The sequence below is a fragment of the Podarcis tiliguerta genome, assembly GCF_965153285.1.
Source record: "Podarcis tiliguerta genome assembly, chromosome: 12".
Lineage (NCBI taxonomy): Eukaryota > Metazoa > Chordata > Lepidosauria > Squamata > Lacertidae > Podarcis > Podarcis tiliguerta.
In genome coordinates, this window is record NC_139545.1 from 3,862,345 (window position 1) to 3,889,842 (window position 27,498).

General features: G+C 41.9%; 1 long non-coding RNA gene across 1 annotated transcript; it reads right to left on the bottom strand.

The window, feature by feature from the left end:
* Window positions 1-16,977: 16,977 nt before the first annotated feature.
* LOC310661327 lies at window positions 16,978-26,332 on the bottom strand. Its single transcript, XR_014503905.1, has 3 exons — window positions 26,186-26,332; window positions 25,733-25,771; window positions 16,978-17,053 (listed from the first exon to the last, which is right to left on the bottom strand). It is a non-coding gene; the product is annotated as an uncharacterized lncRNA (long non-coding RNA).
* Between the last annotated feature and the right edge of the window lie 1,166 nt (window positions 26,333-27,498).

Genomic DNA, 27,498 nt, shown 5'->3' on the forward strand with positions numbered 1-27,498 from the left:
GAACTATATTTACAGGAGGTGCAAAAGATGTCCAAAGGCAACTCTGGCCAATAATAAAAGAGGAAATGCTTACAGTCTCTTAGGTATAATGTAAGACCTTCGCTCTCTCAAATTTTCTACAGATCTGTCTATCCATCCATCTATCCACTCATACAGAATAGGTATCTGTGATATAAACTTGCACAGAGTGCATCTTTTGTTTTACACTGGGAAAATAATTTGTAATAGCTATGAAACTCACAGCTGTTACATTATGGTACTGGATCATCTAATGCAGCCCTCTGACCAAAGTCTGACTTCATTTATTGGTTTATGAATTGGGAGTGGCTAGTTTTTAGCAGGATTTGAGACCAACTCAAACCTTAATGGCTTTGATCCACACATCTCAAATCCCCGCCCCCCACTTTCACTTATCCCTTAACATTTGCAAGATGCCCTACAAGATAGGGACAAGCGTATCAGTCTTTCCAGAATATAACTGCAGCATGGGTATAGGAAACCTGATCCAAAATGGGGATCACTATCTTGAAGAAATAAGAAAGATTTATTTTACAGAACAAAGTTGATAAAACAAAGGATGTGTCAGGAGATAATGTTCTTTTAGAAAATGTAATCATACTAAATCCAGCAGTAAAGCAGACCCAGGGGATCACCCCCACCCCTCGCAAATTGATTGGGATTCTTCTCTGTCTGGAAGATCACTCCCCTTCTGACTGAAATGAGACCCAAGTAGACTGAAGGTTGCTACCTTTGCTCTCGCAAAGTACAGGGCAGGATGGCGGAGGCAGGGGTGGGATGGGGGAGGATCCCCACACACACACACCTGGTGTTGAAATTATTTCAAAGCAATCCATTAAGTCTACTGCAGCCTAACCGGATGGCACCCACACATGAATTTGTGAATTTGTCTGTGCTTTGCCACCCGGAGCTTAAATGAATGACTTTTCACATACCCTTGCACACATGTGCAGTACTGAACAGTGATACATGCAGGCTAGGGCAAAAAATAAATAGGGGGACGTATTCTGATGTGGGGATGAACTATGTCCCACATATTAAATTTATGAAGGAGAGAAAATAATATTAGGGGCAGCGGGGAGGGCAAGCCTTGTGGGGAGATACTTCTCCCCCACCCTCCTCTCTCAAACATCATGCAGATAACTGTGTTCAGAATTGGGGCTGAACCGCTTGTTTCTTGTGCTTCAGAACCTGCCACTCTCTGAGAGACGGGGCCTGGTGCTCCCAGAATGCAGTTCTCTGGTTGACAATCGTAACCTGCATGAAAGCTGCAGGGAACCAGAAGTGAGAACATAGAAGGCTTGCCCTGATTTGCTCCTCCTTGGGGGCAGGATGCGGAGAGGGAATAAGGAGAAAGGAAAGGAAAGGAAAGGAGCAAAAGGAGGTTTCTCCACCCAAGCCAGCAATGCCCTTCCTATAGGAGCAGAGGCAAATGTTTGGAGAGGATCCTTAGATTGGCAGAGAAGAAGCAAGAGAACAAAAGCAGAACAGAAACAGAGAAGATACAGGACAAACTGTAAAATACAGCACAGTTTAAAAATTCATAGCTTTTAAATGTCATGAGATTCTTCTAGTCTGCAACTCTGAAATAACTTGCATGCTGCCAAGGATTCCTTGCAAGACCCTCGGGGGGGGGGGGGGGCTGTGCTGCTCACTTGACCTCTGCCCAGCTGAGTCCCTGCAGCGTACCAGGAGGGCTTGGTGGCAGTGAGGTTGTTGTTGTTTAGTCATTTAGTCGTGTCTGGCTCTTCATGACCCCATGGACCAGAGCACGCCAGGCACTCTTGTCTTCCACTGCCTCCCGCAGTTTGGTCAGACTCATGTTTGTAGCTTCGAGAACACTGTCCAACCATCTCGTCCTCTGACATGCCCTTCTCCTTGTGCCCTCCATCTTTCCCAACATCAGGGTCTTTCCCAGGGAGTCTTCTCTTCTCATGAGATGGCCAAAGTATTGGAGCCTCAGTTTCAGGATCTGTTCCTTCAGAATGGATAGGTTTGATCTTCTTGCCATCCATGGGACTCTCAAGAGTTTCCTCCAGCACTGTAATTCAAAAGCATCAATTCTTTGGCGATTGGCCTTCTTTATGGTCCAGCTCTCACTTCCGTACATCACTACTGGGAAAGCCATAGCTTTAACTGTATAGACCTTTGTCAGCAAGGTGATGCCTTTGCTTTTTAAGATGCTGTCTAGGTTTGTCATTGCTTTTCTCCCAAGAAGCAGGCGTCTTTTAATTTCGTGACTGCTTTCACCATCTGCAGTGATCATGGAGCCCAAGAAAGTAAAATCTCTCACTGCCTCCATTTCTTCCCCTTCTATTTGCCCGGAGGTGATGGGCCCAGTGGCCATGATCTTCGTTTTTTTGATGTTGAGCTTCAGACCATATTTTGTGCTCTCCTCTTTCACTCTCATTAAGAGGTTCTTTAATTCCTCCTCACCTTCTGCCATCAAAGTTGTGTCATCTGAGGTTGTTGATATTTCTTCCGGCAATCGTAATTCCAGCTTGGGATTCATCCAGTCCAGCCTTTCGCATGATGAATTCTGCGTATGGGTACAAATGCGCCAGTGGAGCCAATCTTGTGCTGCTTCTGGAGCGTCTGCACAGGGCCAGTCTTGCACCCCTCCCCCTCTCCACCCTGGCATGATGAAGCAACTCAGATTGATGGAGGTCATTTGAGCTCTACAGCCCCAGCACACCACCTGCTGATGCTTTTCTACTCAGCAAGTATCCTTTCCACCAAGAATATGAGACTGACCAACAACAACACCAACCAAAACCAATTTCTACTATCTTTTCTAGTAGAGTTGCTTGTCCTAAGTTGGATTTTGCAAGCATATTATATATTACTTCTGATCCAGTCCTAACCCCTCTCCCACTCGTCTCCAGTCACTAATGAATTACCATATGCAAAAGAATAAAGACTAGGGTTTCACCCTTTTCTTTCGATACTGGCAGCATCTCTAGACTAAATTAATTCCTGCTGTAGCTCCTGTGATTTCAGCAGATTCAAACCAGGCTTCCAATTTCTTCCAACATTTCTCTAGAGCTGCCTGATCATCAACAAAACCAATTATCTAGTGGTCAAATGAGCAGATCAGAAAGAATGTGTTATAATGTAAGACGAGTGCTGACTCAAGGCTCTATTATCTGAGTACAGGCTTTGGGGGGCACAAGGCGTTGGGCATTTTCTTTTGTACAAGCTCCATGGAAATGAATGGGAGTTGTGCAAGAGAATGAATCTGATTTCATCAAGGCTCTTCATTTCAACAAGGCTTCATTTCAAATGAAGTACATTCTTCCTTGTTGCACTGGATGAATTAAAGCCTACTTATCTCAACGAGGCTTGTGCCTCTGACCTCACTGGATTGCTGTGGGTTTTAAAATACTCTCTCCTTTTAATAGTTATTTAAACAATGGAAAAGATACGCAAATCTGAGCTGTTACTCTAGGTAAGAAAAGAAAGTAGAATTGGAAGAAGAGTTGAGATACAAATCTCTATAGCCTCTTCCAGTGGCGGTCTTCTTCTTCTTCCTTCTTCTTCTTCTTCTTCTTCTGCTTAGACTACAGTGTTTTAAGAACAGCCCTGTTTATAAACAATTCAATATAAGAACTCCGCAAAACCGGAAGTACTGTTAGCAAACCTTACCTTGGTCTACGAACAGAAGCTGAACAGTGGAAGGGCACTGGCAGCGGGAGGCCTCATTAGGGAAACCACCTCAGTTTAAGAATGGCTTTGGTTTAAGAACGGACTTCCGGAACAGATTAAGTTTGTAAACCAAGGTACCACTGTACTCTGTGAAGCAGCACATGCATCGATATATTAGCACTGTAAAGAGAATAACAACATTTTCAGCAAGCCAGTAGAAATAATGTGGAGCATTCTGCCCATTTCAAAAAGAAGTTTTCTCAAAGTATACTGAAGTTTATCTATAGAGGTTTACATTACTTTGAATTTCTCTCTGTTGCTCAAATTTAAAGCATATAAATAACCAGAGTGCAAATTGGAACTGAGAAGGATTTATATTACCAATATTTTAGTTTTATATTTTCTGATGGGAAAATGGGGAGAAAGGAAAAAGGCTTAATATAGAACTCCCCCCATATGTTATGTTTTCTGTCAAATCCTATACCATAGAGACCAAAGGAGCTTTGTTTGGCCACATACCAAACCAAATACAACGCGGTGTAAGTTCCCAATAATGGAAAGAAAGTAGTGGTGGGAAAGTGTCTTGAGTTGGTTTTCTAAACAGAAGGCCCCCAAACTGGCTACAAAAACAATGTGGTTTTCAGAATGTCTTCTTCTAGGGGCTGCTTTGCAGGTTCGCAGAAGGGGTGCCCGCTTCCAGGACTGCAGCAAGAGACTGCTGATTGCTGGGTGATGACTCTAGCTGGGCACCAGTTGAAACTGGTGCATAGCAGATCTAGCAAGAACATGGTTTGGAAGAATGCATAGTCTGAATTGAGGGACATGGTCCAGGCAGAATGCGAAGGAACGGATGGCCTCATGGGATGGAGTCAGACTGTGGGCCAGAGTGTCCCCACTTCAGAGCTTGGATCTTCTAGGTCTAAACCTAACACTCTATTTGTGGCACCTCATGAACCCCTAATCTATAAAAGAAAACTGTGTTATGATGGCTCAGACTTTGGTTTACAACCTTAGTAGAACTAGACCGCAGTTAAATCCATTTCTCTGATTTGTTGTGTGGATAACATGAAGCTATATAAGGTAACTGCAGATGCACAGAAGTCCTCTGAGAAATTCCACTGGTCATATCAAAATGTTTTAAAAGTATGTTCTTTGAATGTTCTGCTGTTCAGAAACTTCCAAATTCACCTTAGAATTTTCTTGTAGACAAAATTCAGTAGAAACATAGGGATCTGTGAATCCCCAAATTGGAGAAATGCCACTAGTCTAATCAGTGCTTTTTCCGGGGGGGGGGGGGGTATGCATACCCCTAAATATTTTGTGAATCTTTTTACTTTTGTCCATTTACTGTATTTATTTTTCCCAATTTGAACTATAAAATGGTGATTTTCTTGGGTCAAAATGAGAGTACCCCTAAACATTTTAAAGAAAAAAAGCACTGAATCTAATTAAAATGCTTCTTGTTTCCCTCAAAGATCTTCAGATGATTTGCTCAAGTCAGAATTGCCAGCTCTACTTGTAGTGAAAATTTGTTGATACGTCTCGTTGTAGCCTGCCCAAGTCCTTTGCATAAAGAGAGAAAATAGATGTTTAGAAAGACACTGACAGAGTTATGTGTTGGATGGAGTACACAGTGAGTAATCAGAATTTAGTAGGAAAGCAGTTTTGTATGCTTTCCTCATAGGAATACAAGATCTATCCCAAATTCATGCCAATGAAAACATTATAACACACCATCATATATTCCTTGTTTACAGTAGAGTCTGTCCTTTCCAGTCAGGCCAAGCAAACTGAAGTCAACATCCTATCCTATAAATTAACTTCTGTAAAACATTTCTATTCTATCCAGTGGCGTTTAATTCTCATATTCCTGTCACTACACACGTCTTCCGCTTCTGCAGACAGTTCATTGTTTACATGACAAATGTTTTCTCCATGTTCTTCTTCCCAATTTGGATTGCACAAGCACAATGGCTGCAGCCGACTCCACTTCCTTCTCAGCCCCTGGAAACCTCAGTGACGACAGCACTTGGCCACCACAAAGGGCATATTGCAGTGCAGAAGATTTCCCCCCTTGTCAGTGAAGCATGATGCTCATATTTCTCCATCTGTGCTTCTCATTCCTCAAATAAATGCTGGAATAGAGTACTTATTGTGGAAGCAGAAAATAAAGAAATGGAGTCAATCTGCGACATGTCCGTGAAATGCTTTGGCTTTCCTGTCTAGGGCAGAATAGCCTTGCTCAGTACTCTCAGTCTTCCCCTTTAACAAGGGCAGCAGCAACAAAAAGGCTTGATGAAATATGTTAAAATATGGTGAACAAGCACTTAGTCTCCAAAGTATTAAAAATATGATAAACCGTTACATTACAAGATGGTCTAAGAACCAGAAAAGGCCTCTCTAATTTTCATTCACATGATGGCAATTACGTATATATGCCTATAACACTCATGAAACGACAGAAATAATTGCAACAGGGTGCGCCATCTAAGGAAATTGTTTCCAAAGTACAAAATACTGCGGTTTGGATGCTCAAAAAAGAATATTGAGCCTTAGCTCTTTCCACAACTCTTTTTTCCACGATCGGTTTCTACCATGGCCATGGAGAAGAGCTTGTTGGTATGGCAGAGCTAAAGATAAAAACTTCAAGGCTGGAACTTAGGAACATAGAATCACAGAACTGCAGAGCTGGAAGAGACCTTGAGGGTTCTCTAGTCCAACTCCCTGCAATGCAGGAACCTCAGCGACGGCATCCATGACAGATGCCTCTAATTAATCAGACCACCAGTCCTCTAGAAAAAGATGCCAGGGCTCCAAACAGAGGCTGCCACATCAGGTCTAGTTTGACCCTAAGGAGGTTCAGGGGCAAAATGACCAGTGCCAAACCAGGGCTGGATCTACAGTCATCTTTTAAACATCATGGCAGGAAGAGTCCCATTTGGTTTTGCTTTCTTCCCACAAGGTCTACCTGGATTCCAGTAGCTGTTTGCTCTGCAGTGCCCTCTGGTGTCACATTTTAATAAGATATTTCTAGCATTAGTAAACGTCATATGGCTATATGGTTATCACTTTTTAGCTTTTGGTTATAACTTTTTTTTAGCGTTAAAAACCATGAGTGTAGATCTGCCCTGGATATATCAAAGTATGTAAGGTGATGAATTTTTTTAACAGCTTCCATCCTAGTGGCCATAAAGTAACAAAACATGGTAGTTTGCAAATAAGCAACAGACCAGAATAGTGGGCCGTGATATGAGAAAGTTAAAGAATTGCTGATCTATATAGTAGAAGTGACTTATCACTTGATGATTTGCAGCTGAATGTGCGGCACTTATAGTATACAATGCCAAGTAAGATGCAGTGAAAACTGCCCAGGCTATTCTGAGATGGCTCTTTCACAGCACTTGACCCTGAAGCCATGAAATGTGGCACACATACATGTGCAATTACTGTATTGTTTAAAAGGCTATTTCATCTTAGATATTGCAATAGGTCATGGGGGAGGAGGCTGCCTCTTCTATATTAACCCAAACATGGTGCTGTACTTTGCTGCTGTGTTTGTTCAATTTATTTCATTTTATTTGAAAGTTTTGGAGCTTTCATTTAGTAACATAGCATTTTGGCACCTGACTTGGAAAATATAGATTTGCTTTAGAAAGAAAATGCTGATTGGTTTATTATTGCACTTTGGTACCAGACCCTTTGACTCCTCCCTAGTCTGCTCCTCCCCCCTCCCTTTTCTTCAAAGTGTAAGAAGTTTTAAAGAGGTGGTTGGAGGAGTCTGTGTTATGAAACACTAGCAAGAGAACAACACTGGAAGTGTTACAATATGTTTCCTTTTGGTTTTCATACACATAAATCAGCCCAGGGATCACAAGACACAAACCTGCAATAACCATCACCAATATTTAATAAATTTCGGCCGGGCTCAGACCTGCTCAAACACTTGGTACCACCCACAAAAACATTTGTAATAAATGGTGATGTAATAAAAATCACATAGCACCTAATTATTGGCATTATAGTTAGTATTTCTCGGCTTTCCTTTCCTTTCCTTTTTTTGGGAAGGACAATGTAACTGGTTTGAAAGAAGGAAACTTTTTAGTGTCATTTCCTAAACTAATTTGTTAGAACGCCTTTTAAAAGCAGTAATTTTGCAGAAACGTAATGGGCTAATGAACAATGAGCTACAAGTCTGCATCAGTCACTACGGATCAGTGTGGCATTTCTTTCCAACTGGACCAAATGATGCTCCATCTATAGTGGGTGTGCTTGGATTTGACTTTATTTCGGTATGGGAGACAACGATGGAAAAAATTACAGAGGTGCTGGGTTTGGAAGGGAACTATTAGGTCCCAACAGATTCCAAATTTCATAACAGAAGCAGAGTTTCAGTTTGTTTGATACTTATATAGCTAGAAGGTGCAAATTTGTAGACCACTGCAACGTTCCAGGTTTGTACTTGGGCCATCATAAATTTCTCTTTTCATGAACAATGGTTCATGGTGGCCTTTTCCTGTGAGCTCAGATGGGTTTGAGTGATGCCGAAATTGGCCTATTTTGTGGCTTTCTCATTGTGGATTTGGAGGAGGAATGAGAAAGAAGAAAATGAATATTTGCGGCAGAAGGGAACAGAACATTTTCAGATGACAGCAATCATAATTCCAGAGTGGATCACACATGAGGGGTGGAGAAGACCACCCAGTCTCCCAGACTCATTGGAGCATAAAATTGTGTACTGGCAAAGACCACCATCAACTATCTTAGCTTCTGCGCAAATGGATTTCCCATTACTGTTGCCCTAGCAGACTTGGGAGCATCACCTAGATTAGATTGGGATTGGAACACGCCGGCAATTTGCCATTTATCTGTGATCTACTAACTGAAAAATACTAACCTCAAATATAGACACAGACAGAAAAGTATGTAGAAATGAACACCACATTTAAGTTAGTTAATAGCCATGATGTAACACTAGTGGAAATGATCTAGCTTAGATCTGACTGAAGCTGCAACATAAAAGCTTCTGACAAATTAATTCTATAATTTGGTTCCACCAAAGACTGTCAGGATTTCAAGGAATTATGGTTGAGTCTGGAAGCAAAAACCCAAGTGTAAATCATTTCTCAGCTTTAGAAGGGAAGGCCTCCTAGGAGTAATTTGAAAGTGATTGAAGTTAAAGTATTTTTTCTGAGTCAGGTGCATAGGGGCAGCTTTAATGATGATATTGTTCCAACTATTCAATTTAGGCTTCATAATTGTTCTTGCATTGATACCGTACATTTAATTATGTTTTATTGTATTATATATAATGTAAATTGCTTTTATTGTATGCCTAATACATGAAACTCCACAATGAAATTCTGGTGAATTTTTGAAAAAGCATGAAATATTTTAGTATTGCTAGATCAATCAGCCAGTTTTTTCACTTGGTTTTGTGTCCCCCCCCCTCGCAATAGAGATAAAATCACAACACGATTGTAGCTTGTTCAGAGCTACTGGAACTGCACAAGAGAGAAATTTGTACCATGACACATTAAGGTGAGCTCCATGCTATTTCACAGAGCCACAGAGATTGTAAGATTTTAATTTGGTGCCCCAAATCACCTTGAGATCAACAGTACAAATTGCTGAGCAGCTGCCATCAGATCCATTGGCTGCCTAGAAGACAGAAACTAAAGTTCTGTTTTTAGTCCCTGGTTTTGCTATGAAAACATGCCCAGGAATATGGGTTAGGGCTAGTGCTGTAGCAAACTCCCAGTGAAACATGGAAAACTGACCGAGGGGTTTTTTTTTGTTTGTTTTGTTTTTTACTTTCTAAGCCCCATTCCAAACAAAGTTAGACTTGGTTGTGCCCTCCATTGATATTGTCAGGCACTGCTTCTTGGCCTGAGGCTATGGCGAAGCCAGGCACTGGGAGGGTTGGGAAATGGAGTTTCCCCAGCACTACTGAGGGATGACATTTTTCAATGGTGCAGGGGAACTTACATTTCCCAGTGCTCTGTCTGTGTGGCTTGAAACTATAGCAGTGTACTGAGCATCAGAGAGGGGAGAAAAATACCTCTTTTCTTTGCTCTACCCCATAAGAACACAAGAAGAGTCCGGCTGACTCAGACCAAAAGCCCATGTAGCTCAGCATCCCATTTCCCACAGTTGCCAGCCAGGTGGCTGGATGGGAAGGAGTGAGCAGGTTTAGAGGTCTGGGGGCAAGCAACTGTTAATGATGCCTGGGTTGTATCTCCAGCTTGGCTTTGAAATCTGAGCTAAAGAAGAATTTTGAGGTCTCTAATGCTTGCCTTTCATTTGAGGTGAGTTTCAGGAACTACTGAGATGCTTTTTTTTCTGAGTTGGGAAATACAGGTTTTGGTGGCATTACTGTTAGGGCGCAATACTCCGGGAAACTTGCCCTCAAGTCCGAGTCTTTTTTGAGTGTGTATGCATATCATACGGCTTAGGCTGTCTCTTCCCGAAACTATATATCTATGAAAAGTGTAAAATAACCACTAGAATGCAAACTGGGAAATAGGAGCAGCAAATTTTACTTAATGGAGACTTCAGATATGATTCATAAAGCAGGGCTGGCCCTACCATTAAGCAAAGGGAGGTGATCACCTTAGACAGTAGATTGCAAGCTGTTCTTCCCAGCTAGTCCTCTCTGTTGGATGACAGATCTGTGCATGCTACATGGCCTGCGCTGACCTAAACTAATCTGCTGCCCAGTTCAGGGCAAACCTATCACCAGTACTGAAGTAAGATCCAAGTACCAGTCCATTTGGCCATTGTGCATAGAATGGGAATGGAAGGCACCACTTTGCCCTTCACCTTCAGGCAGCAAAATGCCTTGGGCGGGCCCTGTTTGTAAGAAGGGGAACTGATGAGTGACTTTCTATAGCATGGGAGAAGAAGATTGATCAGTGTCTCCTGGGTGATCTCTGAGAGAGCAAAGATTTCGGAATCCTGATGGTTTAACAATAGGAGCAACAAAAGGATGTATTTGCACCCAAAGTAGGGTGCTAAATGAGGAAAGGTAACCTCTAGTTTAGATTACTGCAGCTTGTTATCCATAGGGCTGCCTCTTAAGACAGTTCAGAAAATTCAGTGGCCAGGTTTGAGGATATTACACTGATCCTGGCCTCATTACACTGGCTGCCTATTAGTTTCCTGGTCCAATTCAAAGTGCTGGTTTTGACCTATAAAGCCTTAAATGGCTCAGGGCCCCTATACCCCAAGGACTACTTCTCTCCAGAAGAACCTACCTGGAGTCTGAGATCATCCTCTGAAGCCCTTCTTTGTGTGCCTCCTCCACAAGAGGTCCAGAGGGCAGCAACATGAAAACGGGCCTTTTCTGCTCCCAGCTTGTGAAATGCTAGGAGGCTCACCTGGCACTTTTGCTCCAACTCTTTAGGCACCAGGCAAAAGCATTCTTATTCTCCCAGGCCGTTGGCTAAGTATGGCCGGGTGTTTGTTTGTTACTATGGTATGTGTTTTTGTGTTTTTATATTGTAAACTTCCCTGTGATCGTCAGAGGAAGGGTGGTATAGAAATTTAATAAATAATCATAATAGCCAGGGGTAGGTTTTTGTGTGTGAAAGGACTGTGATCTCTGTTCTGCATACAGTTTTCCTGTGCCAGCCTGACTGAAGAAGATAACAGAAGGTGTTCCTGAAGAGCCCTGGTGCCCTTCCTTCAGTGGGTGGGGCACGCACAGCGGAACGCACTAGCCCTTGCCCTGGAGCACTATCAGCCAGCAATATAATAAAAAATATTCACATTTTTAATAACTTATCTCCGTACATCTTCACTGTCTCTCCTCTCCCTTTCTCCCTGACTCTGCATTTTGCTAGACAGCTCGGTTGACTTGAAAGCTCACATACTATTTTAACCACAGAAGTAAGATTATGAAAATATTCCCCTCACTTATCTCTTAGTTCATCCTTTAAATTCCTTGAAGACGGGAATTTTTAAAAAATGTTTATTTTTCTGTCCTTTGAACAGTTGGACAGAGTAAATGAATCAGTCTTTCCAGTAGCATCAGCAGCTGCACTAAAAAGTCTTGAGTTCAACAAAAATATTCATCCATGGAGAGATTTTCCTGTTGCTAATATGTGTACTAATGTAATTGTGAATCATATCCGCACACAGTCACCACATTAAACAAACAATTGACTCTTACAGTCTGGGTTACCCAGCTCTTCCAATAATTTACTCAACCTAAGATCTCTTCTGTAACATTACAAGGAAATGCTGAGCAAAAAATAAATAAATGAGCAACTGATAACTAGCAATAACACCAAAGGCTTTCACTTCGGATAGGGACATTTAAGCACGGATGTATAGAGTCTTGCCCCATCATAAAATCAGAGAGAAGCTTCTCACTGTAGAATCAGGTCAATCTCTTTAATATCTGTATTACCATGAAAACTCCAGAAACTCACAAGACACCTTCTCAGGAAAGATAACTCTTAGTCATCTTTAAACTAAGTGTCAGTCACACTTTTGTTTAAATCACTAGGCTGACTGAAGAGGATTTAAACACTATTGAATTAATAATGTTTATGGGTGTATGCCAGTAGCAGATGGCAAGGTGGGTTATGGCTGCTCTCTGGACCTCCCTGTTGGAAGAAGAAAGTCTTCACCCACCCAGTGAGAAATGCAAGGGGCAGATAATGGTTTTCTTTATATGGGATAAAACTAGAGGAGCAAAGAAAATCCCCAAGCCTTTTTCCCCTTTCAAAATCTCTTGACTGCCATGGAGTTTTTCCTTTTGTCCAGCAAGGCAAGGAAAGTTGATTCAGCCGAGATCGGGCGTGTTCAGGGTAGTATGGCCGTAGACTCAAGGAAAGCTTTTTGTGTCCATGAATCCTAAGGTGAGCCAAGACATAGGCACTGTGCTGTGTGCGTGCGTACGTGTACCTAACATGAAGCATCTAGCAAGAAGGGAGAGAAACGTCTCAAGCTTAAACCTTTTCCAAATATTTGCTTAGGCTAGTCATGTGCTAAGTATTGCTTTCTCCTGGCATGATGCACTTGAGGCAAACCTCCAAGACCTTTTCTAGTGGAAGGCTGAGCTTATTTTGCCCATCCCCTCTCCCTCCTAAAACTCAACTTTTAAAGAAAGAGTTTGATGTGTCCTTTTAATCTCCATCCTCATTTGCTTTCATCTGAAGCTTGTATCAGGAACAGGGCTTCAGTCACTTCTTTGTCAACGAAGGTTGTAAGTTTATTGGCCTAAGTTAGGATCTATATCAAGTAAGAATTAGTTGGGATGATATTCTTTCATTTTTAATGTAACCTACCATCTCTTTCTTTTGAATTAAGCTTAAAAAATAACTGTTGTCCTTCCCTCACTCCCCTATTTGTGAGCGACTGGATAGAGAAGGAGTCAGGAGGCAGGTAGAAAGAGATGCAGGCAAAATAAAAAGGCTGGAATGGATCTGTAATCACACATGTAAAGCTGAATTCGCGTAAGTAAAATGCACACATGATGTGACCCGACTGTAATGTATTGCGCAGGCTGCCCCCAAAGGTATCAGCATGGTTACAGTATGTTGGGGTCACATGCTGTAACTTACTCTCCAAAAGTGTCTGATGAGAGCCATGTGGACTGAGCTGGAGCAACCAGCTCAAACTTCCTAACACACTGAAGTTCACAGGTAGACTGAGGTGTGTGTGAACAATAGGCTTGATTACCTATTTCCTCCCAAGGTGGGGGGAAGCGAACTAGGCTAAGCCTATTCTGTGGTATTAAGCCCTTCAAGCATTAATTACACTTGTTACTTATATTGCAGGTGGAGCACTGAGGTAAAGAGAGATTGGCTTGTCTAAAGCCACATTGTGAGTTCATGACCATGGTAACATTTCAAGATGGGACACCCTGCCTCACAGCTCACACTTAGCTGTTACTGGGTTGTTTTTGTTTCGATTATGTATTTTGTGATTTTATCCTGTGTACCACCCTGAGATTTGTGAGTACAGGGTGATATACAAATTTAATAATAATAAATAGCACAATTCCCTCCAGCACGGTCTCTTTCAGCAGTGGAAGTAGAGAAGCCTCTGTCCCAAACAATGGCATCCCAGTTCCTTATTTAACACTCTTTAAACTTGTTTAATATTCTTTCTCCCTCCAAAAGCACTTCACCAGCAGAAGTCTTCCCTTTTCCACAGTAGCCCAGACAGATGTTCCAGAGACGAAAGCAATTTTCCAGTGTATTGTGTGTCTAATACACATACCATGGTAGCGATAGGAAACAATATGGAAAAATTGGGTCACTCCCAAGCACTCTTTTGAAGATGGTTTTTCCATGTAAGCGAGCAGCTGAATGCAACTGTTGTTCTGCTAAAATGAAAACAACATAATATGTGCGAGTGAAAGAATCCTGGTATGTTAATTGGCACTGTAGCTGGTGAATGTCCTGTCTGCTGGGTATCCCTTCTATCACTCTGGTTCCTCTCTGGACAATGCAATTCAAAAGCAGATCTGTAACTCAGACTGGCTTCAGAAATAATCTTGCAGAGCAGGAAAAGGGTGCGCAAGTTCTTCATCTACTGCACCAAAATTCAGCCTATGCACCACCTCACAAATGAGATGTGTCAGCTCCAGGCGCGGGGAGATGTGAAGGGTACATTTCAGCTGTAATGTTATTTACAGTGGAAACAAGATCTTTCCAGCTGCCTCATGCAGTGCAGTAACATCCAAAGGTGCTCCCAGTGGCAAAGCTCACTGACTGGCTCTTATGGAAAATGCAGGCAACATACATTGCTGCTCAGTGTCTTGTCTAATTATCTTTGTTATTAGCTTGCTTCGCCTTAAGCAGCCCAGCTTCTGCAAGTCAGTTGTTTCTGTGACTGGTCCAGGCTGACTGTGGACACTTTCACGTAGGAGGCTTATATTGCCTCTCACCCTATTTATGCTAATGTCTGGTCCCTAATAATGTGGAAGAGAAGGCAAAGGAGAGCTTTCCACTGCAAATGAGGATTCAGGCAACAATTATCTTGACATCACATTAGAAACCTGATGGAAGCAAAGCTGTTTTAAGCCTAATCTGTGAAAACATTCTTAATCACACATATTACTACACCTCTAGCAACACTGCTGCATTTCAAAACCACAAAATAAGAGGGCTCTCAACTTGGATTTTCATTTCCCAAAGGCACTGTTACAGCAGAGTGCATGGAGGAATATAGCCATGGCATACTGATCTTACACCAATGGATTTTGTTATTATCATTACTATCAATACTGCAGGAAGTTTGAAAAGGCTTAAAACCCCCCACAATGCCATCCATAATGTGGTATTTTCTGAAGGAAGAAGATCATTATCCCTGTACTTCTGGCTGTACGGCTGCATTCTGACTAACATTGCCAAACTCTGGCACACACGTTTCCAAGATCTCATCACTGGAGACTGGACCATTAGGGCAAGTGAGGCACTGTGCCCCCCCCCCCCAACCCCAGGCTGCCCTCACCCAGCCCCCACCTGCCTGTCTTCTTTCTTGCAACCAGATCAGGGGGTGATGGCACAATCTGGCAGCTTCTTCTCCCTTAGTCCCAGTGTTGCCTTTCCTCAGCAGGGAGAAAGATGGGGACAAAAGTAGAATTAGTTGGCTCAGCCCATCACTGGCTCTGGCTCCCCCTACTGTTTGGGCTCCCTGCCTTCCACCTGGCCAGTCTTGATGGGCACCAGCCACCACCGCTTACTGTCATGTTCCTATTTCTAAATGGTTTCTCAGGAGAGTGAACGTGTGGAGCTGTTTTACACCACATTGGACTACTGATCTATCTGGCTTAGGGTTTGTCTACTCTGAAAGGCGACAACATTTGAAATTCTCAGGCAAAGTAAGTGCTCTTCCCAATAACCCTAAAGCTCTGGAAGCCTGGAGAGAGGTGGGTGAGATTGTGAAGGTAGGCATGTTGTGCGCTGAAAGAAAACTATATGAAAATGATGTACTGGTGGTATTTAACTCCTAGTAAATTAGCAAAAATGTATAAAACAAGTACAAATACCTGCTGGAAATGTAAAAAAAAAAAAAAAAGTACCTTCAAAAGGTAAATTTTGTAAACAACAGAAATAACCCGAAGCTTTTTTATTATGAATTGTAGGTACTTCCAGGGTCCCTTTAACTTTACCTTTAGGTACTGACATCCCAAAGGAGCAGAAAAGACTTTTTATGTACGCGACAACAGCAGCACGGATGCTACTAGCCCAGAGATGGAAAAAAGAAAGAGTCCCTACCAGGGAGGAATGGCAAACCTACACTTAATCTGAAGAAAGCAGAAAAAAGTCTAAGTTACGCACTGGAAGAATGGAGAGAGGTGGGTGAGATTGTGAAGGTGGGCCTTGGCCTAGCCTGGCCTCTGTGTGTTCAGTCTCCCTTGCTTTTTGTGGGGTTCCTCATCATACAAAAACTAGTGTGTACTAACAAGTTCTGTGTCAGTAGGCACTGCTTCAAAGATCACCTGAAAGCATGGAGCTCAGAGCCTGCTGCTGTAACACAGCCGCAGTTGTACCTGTCTCTGACTTTGTCACTATGAGAAGCTTAATATCCAGGATAAAATTCCATCTTATGGCTCCACTTAGACCAGTTTCCCTTATATTATGATGAATGTGCAATTATGGACTACGGATATGAAATGGAGATGGAAATTTAGGAGACAGTATAAGAAACCCAAGGGACTACATCAGACTCCGTCCAGACATAATACACCTCAGGTGTCACACAGAAAGCTCAAGGCAAGTTATTAAGTCAGGAAAAATGTGATAATTTGCCTTCCTGGAGAGTTTTAGGAACTGAAGAAATGCTTTTCCAAGGCACTGTAACATAATGGTGTTTGCAATTAACATCTAAGCGGCAACCACTTAATAATAAAGAGGTCATAAACATTTTGGTGTCCCTGGGCATATTTAGAAATTTGAGAAAGTGCCAATGACACCAGGCATAATATGGCTGCTGCAAAAGGTCAGCCAATTCCAAAAGGGTAGAAAAAGAAAAGAGAGGAACATTAAATTGTTCAAACATGGAAACACCCATTCAGGTTATTTTGGGCGGTAAAAAACATTTGAAAAACTTCCTTTCTGGACATTTTTAAGTCTTGCTTGTTGTTTGCTTCTGGTAGGCTGGTGTGGAGTAGGTAGACAGCAAAAGAGAGCTGAATCCAGAAATAATTCTGAATTACTACTGTCAGTCACTCACATGCATAGTCACAAATAAAAAGACAATTCTGTCTGGCTAGTATTTTGTTACTATCTTTATGGAATAGAAAATAAAATAGAAATACAAAGGAAACACACAGAAAATACATAAAAGACAACTCACCAAAGTAGTGGTTGAACATTACTGACCCAAACTAGTGAGGCTAAATGGCATCTACCAGCTTCTCAAAATTAGGAGGCTATGAGGAGATGATGATGATAATAATAATAATAATAATAATAATAATAATAATAATAATAATAATAAGTTTCTTACTTGAATGGTGCTCTCCCTTCTCTAAACAACTTGGAATCAATCCCTGTTGTACGGCATGCAGCAAAGCAAGAATAGATTTCTATATCCTCCCCACCGCTTCCATAGTCAACGGAGCCCCCTCTCAACGTGCCAGCAGGCAGCAAAACAACCACAGCAGCAACAGAAGAAGAAGAAGAAGAGTTTGGATTTGATATCCCGTTTTATCACTACCCGAAGGAGTCTCAAAGCAGCTAACCTTCTCCTTTCCCTTCCTCCCGCACAACAAACACTCTGTGAGGTGAGTGGGGCTGAGACACTTCTCCCAGCAGCTGCATGTGGAGGAGTGGGGAAGCGAACCCGGTTCACCAGATAACAAATCTACTGCTCTTAACCACTACACCACACTGGCTCTCCAGGAACATGCATACCTGCTTGGTAGATTTAAAACATCGATGGAGCACAGGATTCCAGGTATTTAAAAGGCAACCATGCAATATTGAACTCACCCCACCTGTTCTGCAAGGACACAGCAATACTGTTGCTTTGGGTGGGAGATGAGCAGCCAAACCTAACCTTGCTAGGTAGCTTGAGAAGAGGCCAAGTCCATAGCTGTATTGCTGATAGGCCATAGAAATACAATTGGTAGAGAGGGCTCTGTGTGAGGTCACTTCCCGTCCTCCTCTGGAAAGGAAGGAGTAGACAGGACTTCCTGACCCTCTCTCTCTTGCTTTGACTAGCATTGGATACAGACCTGCCTGTGCTTGCTCCAGCTTTAAGCACATGCCTGAAGCTGGTTTTAGGAGTATTTTGCCTACATAGTTTTTACTGCTGCCATTGCTGTGAACCAATGAAAGAGCATGTTAAAGTTTTAAACTTAATTCCCAAGTTGTTGCCTGATTCTTTGCAGGGGCGGAGCAAGGTGAGTGTGGACCGGACCGAGGGGGGTGACATTCTGCGCGTCACACGCCCATAAATCCCGCCTACTGTGAACCGTCGGGGGAAGGGGGGAGCTGCGCAAACAAGCAGAGGGTGGAGGGAAGGATAGAAGAAGGAGCTCCCTAAACTCAGGACCCAAACCCTGTAAGCCCCCCAAAAGCTCAAAAACGTTGGCCAACCCTCCCCTAAGAAAAGCTCAATGGTCAATCCTTCCCTTAAAAAAGCTGAACAACTCCTGGCAATGACAACGGGTGGATCACAGCCTCTTGGGAGTCCAACTAGATTTCAATGCAGGGGGTGACAAGACATTTTCTGCACCGGGTACCACCTGACCTTGCTACATCACTGATTCTTTGTTAAGTGGGGTAAGAAAGGAAAGCCAGCTTACTTCATGGCTGGACTTGTTCAAAACAAGCTTAATTCCTATGCTTTTAATTTTGCTGCCAAGGATGGGATTTTGAAACTCTGTTCAGCTCACACACATGGGCACCTGGAGGGATAAATTAAAATATCCTCTCCTACCCATAAAAACCCATCCCACACTTCAGTCATCTACTGCGGGGGAGCCCCTGGTTTCACTGGTCTGCAGTCGAGTCCTCTGAGGCTGCAGATGGCAGGGCCGCGTCCTCAGGCCAGAGGGTCCCTGACCCCACAGGCCTCATCTGGTGGAAGCCCTGCTACGTCTGGCTCTGCTTGTCCTTCCCCTTCTGGCTCTGAGTTCTTGACCCCAGGGGGGAATCCTAAATATGCTTTAATGCTGAAATATAAATATTTCAACTATAGATGGGACCAGGCTACACCAAATCACAGCGGGGTACAATGTTCACAAACTGATGCCAACTACAATTCAACTTTACGCTGAGCCAGAAGCCTCCGTAAAACTGATAACCATTTTGTGAACAAGCTAGGTTCTCAAGACTGCTTTCCCTAAGAATGCCAGAAAAAAGAAAAGTAAATAAAAAACAGCAACTTTGCTGTATTCCAGCTCCTCTGAAATCAGTAAGAATCTCATCTATTCATTCTAACGGAGCCATGACGTCGTCCCTTATCCACCCTGTCTAGCCATGACTATCCTTTAAGAGGTAAATTCATTCTTCTCCTATCTCTTTTGAAGCTGAAGGACCACAACTTTGGGCAGAATATTTGATAATAACAACACTGAACCATTTCTCATTTGGCTTCAGGAATCCCATGAGTGGGGTGTTGTGTGTAGCTATCAGCAAAAACATACCATATGTCTTAAACATTTCCCTAGTCTTATACAGATACGTTTATTTCATTGATGGCTTTATTGTGCCACAAGAGCCATAAGTGAAATAAACCAATGTATCTATATAAGACTGGGAGAGTTTAGAGCCAAACCACATATTAAGTGATAATTATTACGGATAAGCAAACACTGTGGCTGTTTGAGGTTTCGCAGGCAGCTCAAGCATCTTAAGGGTTTTTAAAAGTTTCACAGTGTGAAAGATTCTATTTAGAAAAATACATTAGAGAGATTTAAAAAACTTATTAGTTCAGCTTTCCTTCCACCCTACTGTTTTTGTCGGAGTTGGGTTGCTAATGGTAACCACAATTCTTGAGGGAGAAATATGCAAGTAATATATCCATCGCAGAGTGCAAGACCAGTACATAACTTTTTGAAATGGGGAAGGAGTACTGAGTTGGCACTGAAAACCACCTAAGGTTTGAGTTTTGTTTTTGCCATCTCATATTCAGATTTATCATTTCAATGAAGGCCTGAAATTAGGGGCAAGCATCAGATTTGGAAGAATCCTCAAAAATCCTGAGGTGAAGTGGGTTTGTATGAGGTAGCACGTATTGAAGCAGGAACACTTAAAGCACTTTGTGGCACCTCAGCTATCCAGACATATAAAAAAATAAAGACAAGTGTCTGCTGAAAGTGAAAGTAACATCTCTAAGTTTATCAGAATGTTATAATACCAGAGTGGGGAAAGGGTGGAGGGAAAGCTTTGTTGTGACTGACAAGTCAAGCTGGTGATCAGATATAATTATTTTAATTAGAAATCAAATTCTTTTTAGTTCTTCCAAAAAGAGCTACCTAGGGGAGGAACCCCTGTTTTTTTTTTGAAATTTGGTTGGTTTCTTACCAATGCAATTCTCTAATGTATGCAATTTTAAAGCCAATTGCCAACATAACACATGCTGAGATTAAGTGATTCTTGGCTTACCCACCCAAAAACTGCAATGTCTCCCCCTGTGGAAAAATCTCAGCCATCCTTATGAAATTTGACAGGATTCATGCCCTCAGAAAACATGACATTGTCTGCAAATTTCATCCAATTCTACATTAAAATAGTAGAAAAAAGTTGTATATACTTCCTTTTAAAATATAACATTAAAGGTGTTGAGCATAAATGCCCCTAAATTAGTTTGCCTGCAAAATTAACCTACTTCTGCCAAAAGGAAAAAAGCTTAGTCATTTTTTAACTTCCAAGGAGTGAACTGGGGCCAGGGAGTAGATTTGGAAGACCCTGAGCTTAATTGGTACCTCAAACTGAGGAGGGCTGTTTTCCAATAGTCAATAACACCCCTTCTAGAAATTATTAATATTTGGTCCTGATTCATCATTAATGTCACAGACTTTCCCAGACATATGCTTAACCAGCTCAATCATATGCATGTTTATTCAGAACTGTCTTGCTGAGCGCAATAGGATTCTATTCCACGCAACTTTGATGAGAATCACAAACTTAATATCCAGAAAAATGGTATCAGATTAACAAGATTGAGGAAGACTTCTCTCTGGAGACCCTTGGATAAATGAATGAATTTATTAATACGGTCACAGACCAGCTACAACACACACAATATCACAAATCATAAAAAATATCAGAAATACAAGGCACAATATGACAATGACAAGGATTTAAATATAAAAATTAAAATTAATTGTTATCGTGCCCCCTGTAATTAACATTTAGGGGATTAGGCATTATGGGATACCACTTGCTTCCTACGATTGATTGCAGACGCACAGACCCTTGGAAACTATTGTCCGTCAGAGTGTGACCTCAATGGCATCTTCAAATCCCTTGGCTTTCACTGACGACACTCAGCTCTACTGTTCTATCCCATAACTTCCTGCCTTCCTCCCAGTGACTGCTCATCCCTCACATCCCTTGTAAAGTATTGCACACATTAATGGTGCTATATAAAGCAACAACAACAACAATAATTCATCTTATTCTTTCAAACACTGCAGCACCAGCCATCTATTTGGGATGTTGATCTGGCAATGCTCACTGTGTCTTGAGTTCCAATCCTATGCCCGCTGACCAAGGAGTAAATCACCTTGAACTCAGTGTAGCTTAGTTTTGCAAAGGCAGTTATAACAGGGCTGCCCTGCTCCAGTGTCCCAGAAAGCACACTGATTCTCTAACATGCTTCAAATGTTATGGTGCCCCATTAATTCACAATCCGAAAGAATATAATTTACCCTGCCAGCTGGTTGCACATTTCAAAGAGAATGTCTCAGAACTGGAAACTTTCTGTTTATCCTTGATCGAGCAATAGCAGAGCTGTAGAAACATTATTCTGGTAAAAGCAGAAATAATTTAGACAGCAGTCAGTTCTCGCTTCCTCTTCGCTAGTGTCATGAGAGTTTATATGTTGTTCGCTGCTTTGGGGATGTCTAGGGGTGGGGGAGGGTGGGAAGATATGCCAGCACTGAAAGGAATACAAGTAGCCCAGTATTTCCTAAGGAGAAGCAGCAGCTTCCTTTTCAGTCCTGAAATTCTTCTGTGAAATTACCAAATTACAATGTGTTAGATAGTTGCCTTATAGGAAAATTGCTACTCAATCAGCATCAGGAAGGCTGACAGAAAATCAATATTCTTCTTATTCTTTTTCTTCATTTATTTATTTCATAAAATGTATGTGCTACAGTGGTACCTCGGGTTACAGACGCTTCAGGTTACAGACTCCGCTAACCCAGAAATAGTGCTTCAGGTTAAGAACTTTGCTTCAGGATGAGAACAGAAATTGTGCTCCGGTGGCATGGCAGCAGCAGGAGGCCCCATTAGCTAAAGTGGTACCTCAGGTTAAGAAAGTTTCAGGATAAGAACGGATCTCCAGAATGAATTAAGTACTTAATCAGAGGTACCACTGTACTTGGTTGAAGAAAAAATAAACCCTCAAAGCAGTCTACTAAAGGATAAAAAAAAAATCAAGAAAAATCCACAACCCCAAAAGTTAAAATACTAAAACAGATTTAAATTACCTCCTACTTTCTAAGCAGCTGGGTAGACTTGCCGAAACAAGAATTTGTTTAGCAGCAACAGAAAAGAATACAGTGAAGACGCCCGCTTGATCTCAAGAGGCAGGGAGTTCCCTGAACGACTGTCCTCACACCTGCAGAACGAGTATTAGGCGGCACCCGCAGTAGTGCCAATTCTGCCAAGCAGAGCAGTTGAGGGGGCACATGTAGAGTAAGGCAATCTCGTAGGCCAACCGGCCCCAAGTTGTGAAGGGTTTTATGCTACTAGAACCACCTTGAACTTGGCAAATGGGCCACCAGGGCAGATCTCTGAGCACAGGAGTTCTATGCTGACAAGGCCTCACTCCTGTCAGCAATCTTACTTCTGGATCAAGCGGATCATGCAGATGAGATATGTATCCCTATATCCTTTTATGCAGAAAATTTAAATAGTGCACAGCTTCCAAAGTTTGCATTAATCATTCAACATGGCCTTGTCAAGTACAGACAGCTATAGAGGTTTGGATAATGTTTTCTGATAATGCGATAAAGTCACTTAGCAATGGTAAAGAAAGTTGGCAATAGCAGTGACCTGCCTAAAATATGCATATTATATCAATGCATATTTGAAAATCCAGAGCTTCAGGCAAGAAGGGTGGGTGAGAGATGCTGGCTTTGAGGGATATGCTATGTCAGAGAAACTGTCGGAGATGACTTCTGCTACGTTGGATTCACCATGGGAGCCCAGTCCTGAAGGTCAAGAAACAAACAAAGCAAGCCTCTCTGGAATGTGTGGAGAGAAAGCTTTGATTTGTTTTTCATTTAAAAGGCCAACCAAGGTTTCAGCCTCTCACTGCAGGATTTCCTACCAAAACGCTCACCGAGTAAAAAGTGCTGGAAATAAAGAAATGGGGTCTGAGGTCCTAAAAGTATTTCATTCGTGCAGGTCTCACTGAATTGTCCCTCTAAAACAAGTGGTTTCAGAACCTCAAGCTTAATGGAAAATGTCTTTGTACGTTTTGTTAGAAGTCGTGAAAACTGAACCTACTTCTTGCTATGAGAAAGATCCCTGGGGTATATAGCAAAGTCTACCTGGTAGCTTTAAACTTCTCCAGGCACAAAGTATGGTGCTATTACCACATTATAAAGCAAAACAACCATGGGAATAAGCTGGTTGTGCTATCTGCACTGCAAGAGATTTTGAGTGTAAGCGAGAGCTTCAGACACATACCCTCTCAAAAATTAGAATTGCGATGGCCCTGGATAGTTGTAAAGCCCCTATTCTTTGATGGAAAGCTTATTGCCTGAGTGGTTTTCCCAGGTTACACGGGAATCATTTACTCTCATCCTGTCAAGCAGGGAAGCAGGGTGTGTTGCAAAACAGGGACAGGAATTTATCAGGATCGGGGCCAGAGAACAGAGGTAAACAGAAATAATTTGAATTTAAAGGGGATGGCTCACCACAGAATTAAACCTTCTGTCGAATTTGATTGAAAACCGAAACTTGTACATTTCTCATGTACCCTAATTTTTGGACATATTTCAGGCAGAAAGCTTGAAAAAGAAACTCATTTAATGATTTCTGTTATGTACTGAGTTGAATAGGATCCAAAATGCAGCAGTCTGATTGGTCCTAGAACAATGCAGCAGTATGATTGGTCCGCAGGAGCCACCCAACCCAGCTCCAGGTGGAAGTGAATCCACAACCTGATTGGCCTACAGGATAATCCCGGAATTAGCTAATCACGTGCAGCCCATTGTGTAAATAATGTATATAAAGCAGATATTTGGGGGGAACTTCCATTCCTCCTCACCACTATGAGCTGAATAAAGAGCATGAAATCCACTCTCGACTCCGAGTATATTTCAATTTCACTTTATACTTCATCCTATCCCAAGCAACCAGGAAGAGCTACAGGATATTCATAGGTTCTTCTCTCTCCCACTATTTATTATTCACTACCCCCCCCCCCAGTGAGATAGGATGATGATGATGATGTTTACAGATATAATAGTATACAAAGGGTCAAATTTGAAGGGGCATTAATTGAGAATTGCATGTTTTCAATTAATGGGCTTAGGTTTTCCTTTTTAAATAACAGCCGGGGTGAAGGGACAAGGACTGAGACCATGATGCGCAGACAGTGGGGGGTATTCAACTATGTTTTACGCAGCGTAGACCACTGAAATTAATGAACATGACTAAGTGAGGTCCATTGTTTTCAACTGGTCTACTTTGAGCAAAAAATAGTTGAATACTACCCAGTAAGCCAATGGGAGTTTCCCTAGAAATTAAGCATTTAATTGCAAGTATGCAACTAATTATGCAATTAATCATACAATTAATGCCACATTTAATCTGGGGAATAGGGATGGGGTATAATTTGCATAAATGTTGCAGTTCATTTTTGGGTATGCTTAAAATCAATTAAATTGAAAAAACAAACAAGCAAGCAAACAAGCCACAGTTTATTTTATTATGAATATTTGTGGTTACTTTTACTCCCGCATTATAAATAGGATCACATTATCCCATCTCAAGCAGTCACCACTTTTTGAAGCAATGGGATTTGTGCCTTTGCCCCCTATACCAAGTGCATAGGCCAGGGCGGGGGAACCTGTAGCCATCTGTGTCTGGTTGGACTGCAACTCATGTTGGCCGGGGCTGCTGGGAGTTGTAGTCCATCAATACCTAGACGAGCACAGCTTTCTCAACAATGCTATGGGCCCATTTAATTATTTCTAAGAATAGAAACTTTAAATATAGCAAAAGTGTGCTGGCTATATGTGGTCAGAAACTGGAGAGGAGGGTGCACAGTCCCCACATCCTACATAAATGATGCTCCTGTGGATTTTGCGTTCTGGAATTGCAGCTGAATGTGTGAATCATTTGGAGAAAAACACTGTGATATGAAAATGATTATTTCGAACATGCCGGTCAACAATTGAAGGTTCAGCCATCAAGTGATAAACATGAGTGGATGAAACACCCCTCACTAGAAACGAACTAAAGGCCAGTAACACCTTGACCACAATATGCAAGGTGAAGGTTTGCAGGGTTTGAATAATTATAGGTTCCAATTCTATGCAAGCCACCTAATAAATTCCTGAAACAGCAACAACAATTTTATTATTTATATCATGTCCATCTAGCTGGGTCTCCACAGCGGTTTCTAGGCTGCTTACAGCACATAAAAAATTGTAAAACATTAGACATAAAAAATTTCCCGATACAGGGCTTTTTTCAGATGTCTTCTAAAAGTCAGACGGTTGTTTATTTCCTTGACATCTGAAGGGACATCAACTATTTTTCAATCATGTGTTAAAAGAAAATGATTTGTAATCTCTATCAAATCCACATTGGCTTGCAGAGACTTGAATGCCCAATTGGCTTAATACATGCTGCATACTATAACTGTAATATTAAAACAATCAGACTCCCTAACAAACAAATATTTCTAGACTTACGTTTGCATGGCTTTCTCTGGAACATTCTTAGTCTTGATACTAAGGAAAGAAAGAAAAACACATTTCTAGCCTACATTTTAGCTTAAAGAGATAGTTTAAAATGTACTCCCAGGGCTGTCCCATAAATCATGTAATTAATGGAGTGCCAACATTCCAGTCAAATGTTGCCACATACTATTGTAAAGAGATTACCAGTATCTTTTTAAAATGTGCAGTTCTGCCAGACAACTTCAAAGGGATGCTGAGTGGGTAAATATATATTATTTTGGAGTGAGACCCTGCTCTTCTTGATCTAAGCCACATGGTAATATTGTGCTGCCAAATTTCTATAGCTCAGAAATATACCACCCAGAGTTTCAAAAAGGTACATGTCCTCCATCTTAGAAGATTGTTAAAATTATCCTGGACGACTTTTGTATGATAAAAGTATAGATGCTATCAGAAGCCTCTTACCATTATTACTGGCTATTTCTGTACGATCAGAGCGCAGAAGTTACATTTTCATCAGACCACTAGGCTGGGCTTCTCTGAGGGTCAATACATAAGGCAGCCACTTATGCATTGCCCCAGAAGGGGAAATGAATCACCCTGAAAAAGGGCACAAATTTGCAGGAAATTGTTATATGCTGATATATGGGTACAGATTTAGAAACAATTGCTATAATTTAAATAGAAAATAGTAATAGTAATAGTAATAGTAATAATAATAATTATTATTAATAATAATAATTTGTTATTTATACCCTGCCCATCTGGCTGGGTTTCCCCAGCCACTCTGGGAGGCTTCCAACAAAATATTAAAATACAGTAGTCCATCAAACATTAAAAGCTTCCCTAAACAGGGCTGCCTTCAGATGTCTTCTAAAGGTCTGGTAGTTGTTCTTCTCTTTGACATCTGGTGGGAGGGCGTTCTACAGGGCAGGCGCCACTACGAAGAAGGCCCTCTGCCTGGTTCCCTGTAACTTGGCTTCTCACAGTGAAGGAACCACCAGAAGGCCCTCGGCGCTGGACCTCAGTGTCCGGGCTGAACAATGGGGGTGGAGGTGCTCCTTCAGGTATACTGGACCGAGGCCGTTTAGGGCTTTAAAGGTCGGCATCAACACTTTGAATTGTGCTTGGAAATGAAATGCATAACATCACACCAAAGTGGGAAATAGTGTAGTGAGTGGTAAGGTGACTTGGTTGCTAACTCAGTCTGCTCCACAGTGCTGTTGACAGGCAACTTTAAGGCTCCTGATCTCCCTTCTTATGGCTGCTTATATTTAAAAAGATATTTAAAAAGATACTGGGCAGGACATCCCTCCAAAGGGAGGACACCTTGAAATACGGGCCTGTCTTCTGACAGCTCTTCCACACAAGCAAGGGCGCAAGACAAGCATCACAGACCACCAGAGGCTTCGTGAGGTCAGCGTAAGAGTGGCACTACTGGCATGCCGACACCTTAACACACTCACTGAATAGTGCTGATGAGGGAGGGGGAAATTGCAACACTGGGCAGCAACAGCTAGGAGGGATACCTTTTTGGCAAGAGCTTTTGATCAGCAGTAGCCTACTGGAGCAATGAAGCCCTGGAATTTTAGCACCAGTGCCTGCAAAAGTTCATAGTAATTCTCAGTGCAGTTCCAATGTGGAGAAGGTGGATAGATATAAAATTGGGAGCCTACTCTCAGGGCAGAAAGGAGTGTGATTAGTTAGGGAGCCATTTTGTATCTCTACCTGATTAACAGGTAACTTCAAATAGGTAAGGGTGAATTTTGCACGTGCCT